We start from the raw sequence: 8,154 nt of genomic DNA on the forward strand, positions 1-8,154 counted from the left end.
CTCGGGTTAGGACAAGTTACAGCTCCACGATCCCTGAGCTGCAAGGTGGTGAGGGATGGAGAGGGAGCCTGATGCAGAGACATTTCAGGATGACTGGAACAGAAAGGGATCAGATGTTGCTGGATCAATAATTGCGTCAGGTTTTGGCAGACTGCTTCCCTACAGCTCTGAGAAGGAAATAAACAGTGATGGAACCATCTTGTGTATGCACCCCATTCATTTCTTCATACAGCTCCAAGCAGAAATAAACATCTCTCTCAAATCTGTGCACATTTACAAATGTTTAAAAATTCAGTGGGGCTTCTGCAAAGTTATGTTTGTTTTTAATGACCTGCTTCTTAACTTCAGTCCCTCAAAGCCCTTTGATACAGTTTAAGAGAAAAAAAAATTGCCAAGAACTGTCGTTTTCCCAGAAACAGAGATAGTTTAATGTGTGATATATTAATTTAATATTTTTAAATGTGTGAATATATTTGGCTGTCAGCAGGTGGCTCTGTGTTAAGAGTGAGCTCCTGTTCTTGGTGGATGCACAGAACTGAAACTCTTTAAAACCATCTATTTTATTTTTTCAAGCCAACAGGAAGATAGTAAAGGCCTAAAACTTGTCAGTAGGAATGATACTGGCCAGAGGAAAGATAGTAAATGAGAAACTCTTACTTGAAGGAAACTGTGGCAATGATAACAGCCTGCTGCTAGAGGAATGTCTGGTCTTTTTAACAAAAACCATGTCAGCTTTGCTAGATACGCAGGTTTTCAGGTATGGTGTCAAGCATTTTTTTTCTGCTTGAGGGTTTGGATTTTTGTTTTCTTTTTTAAATTCTTATTTTCAAGGCATGATGTCTCTGAGTGGAAGCACTGGAACGTAGGATCTTATCTATTTTATTGCAGTAAGTGGGAATCTTTCCATTTTGTTCAGTGGGGGGCAGACTGGCTCCTCATTGCCTCATAGCATCAGGCTGAGGATTGTCATGGTGGCTCTCTGGCAGGGCTGCAGATCAGATGGTGTCTGAAGATGCTACAGCAGCAGCTTCATGAATGTATAAAAAGACATCCTTATTTGAAATGACAGTTTAATTAGATAAATAATATAACGTGCTGTAAACAAGAGGAATGTGCTTTCCCAGTATTTCAGTTATCTTCTTGTTTTAATGGTGGGGAGCACTTGTCTGTCATAAGCAGGGGAGAGGATCTTGTGTGAAAGTACATTTAAAAGCCTTTATGACGATGGTGAATTTGAGTAAGGTTTTGAGAAAGAAAACTGGCTTGCACTGGGTGAGTGGGCTGTGGAGAGATTCCAGTGTGTAAGGAAGGGGCCAAAAAAGGAACAGTATGTTAGCCACAGTTCAATAGTCCTGGCCATTTCCATAGCTTAGGATAGAGATCGATTAAATGTACTTACAGCACTTATGCTGAAGATGTTTTGATCTTCATAATGAGATTCAGAAAGAAATTACCTTCTTTTTCAAAATTCAGTTTTGACCTTTCAGTCTTACCTATCCTGTTCTGTGACATTCTGCTTGGCAATGAATTATTTCTCTGCAAGGTCCTGCATGTGGGTTGGGGCAATCCCAAGCACAGCTCACACACAGAAGGCCATTGGGTCAGTTAAGCATGATTTTCCTTTCATAGATCCATGCTGACTATTCCCAGCCACCTCCTTGTCCTTAACGTGTTTTGAAATGGTTTCCAGCAGTATTTGTCATCTTCCCAGGGATTGAAGTGAGGCTGGCTGGCCTGCTCTTCCCAGGGTCCTTCTTCTTGCCCTCCTTGAAGACAGGAGGAGCATTTACCTTCTTTCAACGCTTAAGTACATCCCCAGATCACAACAGGATCTTGAAGACAATCAAAAATGGCATCAGATTGACATCAGCCAGTTCCCACTCCACTTGTAGGTGCACTCCAGCAGGTTCCATGTATTTGTATGTGTCTGGTTCAAGAGGGAGAGCTTCAGCTTTGAAGTTGCTCCCATGGGGAGAAGTCTCATTGTAGCTTTTTCCAGACCTTTCTTCAAAACAGATCAAATCACCTTGTCTTGGATGTGGCCAGCTAAACTCCTGGGAGTGTACTCAAAGTCCTGACAGTGAATTTGTGAGGCTGGATTAGGATAAACTGTCTGATTTACAGGAGTAAATGGGAAGTGGAATTCAAAGGAGGCGTAACCATAATGAAACTCGGTTTTGCACTTCTGTCAGTGGGGAGAAGGGAGGAACTATGCACAATTTGCAGGTTTTAATGAAATTCCACTATTCTATGGCTAGTATGAGTAATTCTGTGTTTATCTCATCTGAGCATCCTTTTTGGATGTGAAATTTGACTATACTGCCTCCTTCTCAGTCTTCAGGAACTGGAGGGTTCAGAACAGCAATAGCTTGATTTGACCTCATGTGCTCACAGAACTTGCTTAGACTGAGATGTGTGTCCAACGTGAAAGCTATTTACACTTAGAACAACACAGATTTTCTTTCTTTCTTTTACTATTACTACAGTAAGATTGCTAATGTATATTTCTTCCTAAAAATGAAAGCTTCACTTGAGAATGTTTCTAACATACACACTGGTCTAATGATTTCTGTGATCATTGATTTGTAGCATTCATTAAAAAATAATGAGAAACTCTTTAACTTGTCTATGGTACAGTATGAAATGCCAGTTTCCAAACGACAAAGCATAATGGTGCAAAAGATAAACAAGAACGCAACGTGGATATTTTTGCATTTTTAAATTATGCTTTCATGATGAAATCTCTGTATGATGGAGATGAGCTTAAATTCAACTGGTATCAGTGGGTGGAGAACATTCTTTGAAATTGCACATGTTTATATGATGAGTTAATAAGGTCTTTGTTTTCTTGATTCAGAGTAGGTTATCAGTTGTAAAATCCATCTTTCCCTTGCCTGCATAAAACATCTAAAAGTAATAATTCTTAACTTCCAATATAATAATTACAGAAGGATGTCTTAGATAAGAACATTTTATATGAATTATTGGAAGGTCTACATGAATTATAATGACTTTTGTGTTTTGTTATCCATTTCCAGATGTACACTCAGGTTCAGATTTACTACAGACTTAGCGAATCAGTGGGGGATATGCTGGCGTAATTAAGTAGCCTTAATCTCTTTTGAAGTCAGGTTGCATCTTGTAAGACTAATTCTTCCTCCCACTGCTGTTTTATGTGTAGATTAAATAGTGCAGGGATAGAGTGCATCTGAAAATAATGTCAGTAAACTGTAAGTGCTTTTCTCCTAAACTTTGGAAAAAGTGTATTAAAACCCGGTGAGCGCTTGTATATTTATTTCTATGTTTGAAAAGTGAATGTAAAATACTAATATTCTGTTAACATTGCATGTCTTGTCCATTCTACAAATAGTAAACACCAAGTGCAAGGCAGAGACAAACCAACATTACACTTCTAAGTTTCTTCATGTGTGCATAATAATGACTATTTTTCATTTAAAAAATCCTTAAAATTTTTGTTTTCTCAAATGTTAAGTGTGACCCTGAGGCATGCTGACCACCTGAAGCAGCACTTTAGAATCACTCAGTGTCTCCAGAAATCCTGGCTACAGCTGGTGGATGTACATGTTTGTATCGCAGAAGACTCTTCGCTGATATTTCACAACAAAGACAATTGATAGTTTTGCTGAGTTACAGTCACGCAGTGCCCTGAGCCCCACAACATCACTGGAATTGTGGCCCTTTGTGCCAGTAGAGGTTTTGGGTCCCATTTGCTTTAAATTGGCCTCACTGGCATCATCTGGTTGTCCTGTTCAACATGACCCACCTTAAACAATGCCTGGCAAGAGAGAATATATGAGTTTCTCAGAACAAAGAGGTGCTTATTGCAATGTGCAAACAAAAGAGATGGGATTCCAATTTTAGTTCTGTGTTGTCTGGCAGCCTGGCTAATAATGCTTAAATTCATTTCATAACAGAATAAACCAGTATTTCCACCATGAATATATCCAGTTCATGGTCCTGTAAGTGACCACTAATGGCACAGTACTTCCAAGTCTTGCTGCATCACTCATACAGCAACAGTGCACTTTCCTTTACAGTTTTGCTTTCTCAAATAGCTTCAAATTCGAATTCCACCATCGCATATTCTTGGCTTAAAGAAAAGCACTGCTAAAGGACACAGACCTTTCACACTTTAAGAGGTTTCCAGCTTAATGTGATAAAGTTTATCCCTTCCCTACTGACCTCTTTAATACCTAACATAATCTTTCTGTGCCAAGAATGTGTCTGGAAAATTTTTTATCTTAGAAAACATCTCTGAACAAATATTTTCCTTTCCACAGATTAACACTTTGAGTTTGATTGTGACAGGTGGCTGGAGATACAATGACTCAGAAATTTTAAGATAAGTTTTATGAGCCTTTGCATTAATAATTTGCAAATAAAAACTTATTCCAGACTCAGTTTTTATCTATCATATCTATATAAATGCATATATAAATAAAATATTATTGTTCCAGCATTAAATCAATACTGAAATATAAGACTGTATTAAGTATGAATAGTATTTTTTTCCAAATTGTATTGTGCCATATCTATTAGCACTGATTTTGATAGTAAGTGCTTGGAGGAGGAAAACACTCCTGTTTGGAGCTGATTAATGTTCCATGTTGCAAACCAGGCACTGCTGAATCAAAGGAGGCTTTCCCTCCTTGTGACTAGATACAAAATTCTGCCTGCATGAGAAAACGTTGGCTATTTTATTTCTCCTGAAAACAGGTACAGCTCCACTGATTTACCCAATTCATCCTGGTAGGTGTTGGCAGGAAGACTCAGACCTCAATTTGAATCAGTTTGTTTCAGTGAACTGGAAAACAATAGTTTAAATGGCTATATTACACAAACCCTGAGCATCCACTAAAAAAGACAGCTGTTCGTAAAACTAAAAGTCAGTAGCTAACTGAAGGGCAGTAGGCTGTGATGTTAAGGGAGCATGCAGTGGCAGTGTGCATAAAAGGGTGCAGAGGATGATAAATGTATAAATGTTTATTAGGGTACCACAGTGAAGCATTGAAGCATCCTGCACAATTTAATGGACTTCAGTCATTGCATAAAAGCGACTGCAATTAAAGAGCCTTCTGATCACCAACCAGTTCCCACACCACCTGTATGAAGTGGGTCTCTCTGGCTACCTTGTTACCAGGCTGCACTGTGGTACCTTTGTTGATACACATGGACTTCATAACTAACTGTACACAAGGCAAATTGCACATGATTTTCTTTCCCATTGAAACAGTAACATTCATAATGCTGAGATACAGATTTCAGCTTCATTTTGTGAAACACACACCTTCCTGTTCTGTGATGAGAAAGGTCACATTATGTCCATTTTACTCTAAAATTCACTGTACAAATATAATGGGATGAAAAGGACAGAAGTACAAACCCACAACTGTAATGCATTTTAAAATTAAAACTTCAGGAGCAAATCCCCTGGAAATCCAGAGTTAGTGTCAGCAGTTATTCCCCTTTGGAATAGAATTAGTTCTTCTACTGTGTGAACACAGCATGCATATTAAATGCAGCATCCTATAGTGCTATTGTTATGCCTGGTGGACGGGTTAAAAGAACATGGAAATTCCTCCTTCCACTGCTGGTGAATGATTTATTGTACTCCTTAGTGTTGGGGAGACGTTTTATGAAAGACTTAATTATGACACGCTGGAAAATGGAAACTGCTGGAGGAACAATAATTTTGACTTCTCCACATTTTTGATCTTGACCATACAGTACTGGAGCAGAGCACATTTTTGTACACAGCTTCCCTACTAGCAAAAACAAAAAAAAGCTAATCAGCTTGGCAGCTATAGGAAGTTACCAGGAAAAACGTGTGATCTGTGTTAATTTGATATAGTGGCTTAAGTCTCATTTCATTATTCAGAGATCCCCTTGCACATCTCCTGTGCAGATATTGAACAGATCCAACCTTGCTGAGGGAACAGCATAACTCTAATTCTGACAGCAGACTGGCAATTGGTAAGTGATATTTTTATTCCTTTAATTGAAGCCGTGGCCAACAGAAACCAAATTCTAGATGAAGCATGGAGAATGCTGCCTGTGGGCTCCTAGGTAAGTGCGCCAATATATGCATATTTTCTTCGATACTGTGAGATTAACTAGTATAATCAAGGGGAAAATATCAATCCTTCAGCCCACCTGAAACATGCCGAGATTTGTTCTGCACAATCTGACGAACTCAACAAGGCACACACTGCAGAGGAATCAGCCAGTGACCCTTTTCCTGGAGTTTACAGCCATTTCCATTCTTTATTCTACCAGAAAGCACCCCTTGAGACCAGACCAGCAGACTGGAAGTTATTCTCCACCAGTGAGCTGGTGAGGGATGCAGACATGAACTGGGATAGCTCCAGGAAGCTGAGCACCAGTTGCTTAGAGAGGAAGCACTTACTTTGCAGAGCACAGGCATCTTTGTGCCTGTGTTCAGGGAGAAAATCTTCATCCGTCTTGGGTACATTATGTACTCCATAATGTATGCAGTGGAAAACAGTTGAAGCATTTTACAACAGCTGGCAGGAAAAAGAATCCACATGTTTGAGCATTTTGGGGGATTTAAGTTTTTGGCTAATGTGCTGCACTATGAATGCTTGCACTCACAGGGAGAGCTGCTGGGCACATGCTGAGCGGAGTTTCACTTGGCTACCAAGAAATACGGAAGAGAGGACAAACTCCAGCACAGTTTATTTCACTCAATTATTGCAGTCAAATAGTTTTAAGGCTGCATTTTGATGCAAACTCTGAACTGGGATACTGTGGCACCATCTGTGAAGGGAACTGTCCTGCTTGCCCCCTGCTACCCCCTTTAGTGCCTAAAGTCAGCCACGCATGGTGGCCAGGGACTGAACTGGCTTGGGAAAACAGTGTGCCTCAAAAATAATCCCTTTGTTGTTTACTGGGGTACTTTGCAGGCAGATCACTTCACTCATCTGGTCCCCTGGAAGGGTTCAGAAATGTTTGTCCTGGCACACAGGCAGCAGAGGAGGTGGGGGAGACAGGATTGTTGCTCCCCACACACACGGCCAGTTTAACATACTTGGACTACAGCCCAAATAAAAACCCAAACTGCATCCTGGGAACAAATGAGAACTTGGGAATGGGTTTCTGCACTTCTCCCTTCCTGCCTTGCTTGGCTCCCGGCTTTCCAAATTGCTGGTGTGTGCCATTGAAGTGGATGCACAGATTTCCCTGCTTTGCTGAGCTCCAGGAACGCCAGGGCACACCAGCCCTAACTGGGTCAGAGACTTTCTTTGTACAAGTGAGCTGAGCTGCTGGGAAACCTCCCCGGAGTCATGAAGCAGCTTCTCACACATGCACTGGGGGGGACGGGGTGAGGAGGGGGAGCGGATGAAGTGGGGCTGAGCTTCCCCAACACTTGATTCCCTGCCAGCATAAGCTTCCTTACAGGGCTTACAGGCACAGCACAAGCCCAAGCAAAGCCCCAGCTGCTCCCACGGCTGCCAGGGCTAAGCACCCTGGAATCAGAGCGGAATCTTTCCGATCTCCTCTGTGCTCAGGAAGCGGGGGGAGAGTGAACAAGAGACAAGCGAGCCTATTAGCATTTATTATTTGTATTATTATAGCATCTCGGTGCCTAGTTGGGGACCAGAATCTCATCCTATTAGCACTGTGAAAAGCCAGAGCCAAACTACTGTAGTCCCTGCCCCAGAGGGCTTACAATCTCCTTTTCCAAACAGGGATACAAAGAGATGGAGAGAGTAAAAGGGAGCAGTGACAAAATGTTGATCACTGTGACGGAAAGTGTTGATTTTCTGCTAAGAACCATCAGCTTTTAAATGCTTAGTTGGATTTAGATATTCCTCACACAGTCAATATTTTTGTCTTTCTCATGAAAAAAAATACCAAGAAATCACACAGAACTTCCTGTTATATTCAGTGAAAAACATTTTTCATTGCAAGAAACACACACAAGGTTATTTTTAAAAAATATTGCTTAGTTTGCATCTTCTAAGCAGATATCTGAACATGTTTACAAAGACTACACATGCAGTGTACAAAAAAATGTAAAATTTTTAACCAACTCTTTTGGCTCATTCCTTTATTCAATTTGCACTCTTGCAAAAAAGAGATACCTTTTAATTAAATTTTTGATGAAAAAAT

This window comes from Coloeus monedula, assembly GCF_965178545.1.
Source record: "Coloeus monedula genome assembly, chromosome: 1".
Taxonomy (NCBI): domain Eukaryota; kingdom Metazoa; phylum Chordata; class Aves; order Passeriformes; family Corvidae; genus Coloeus; species Coloeus monedula.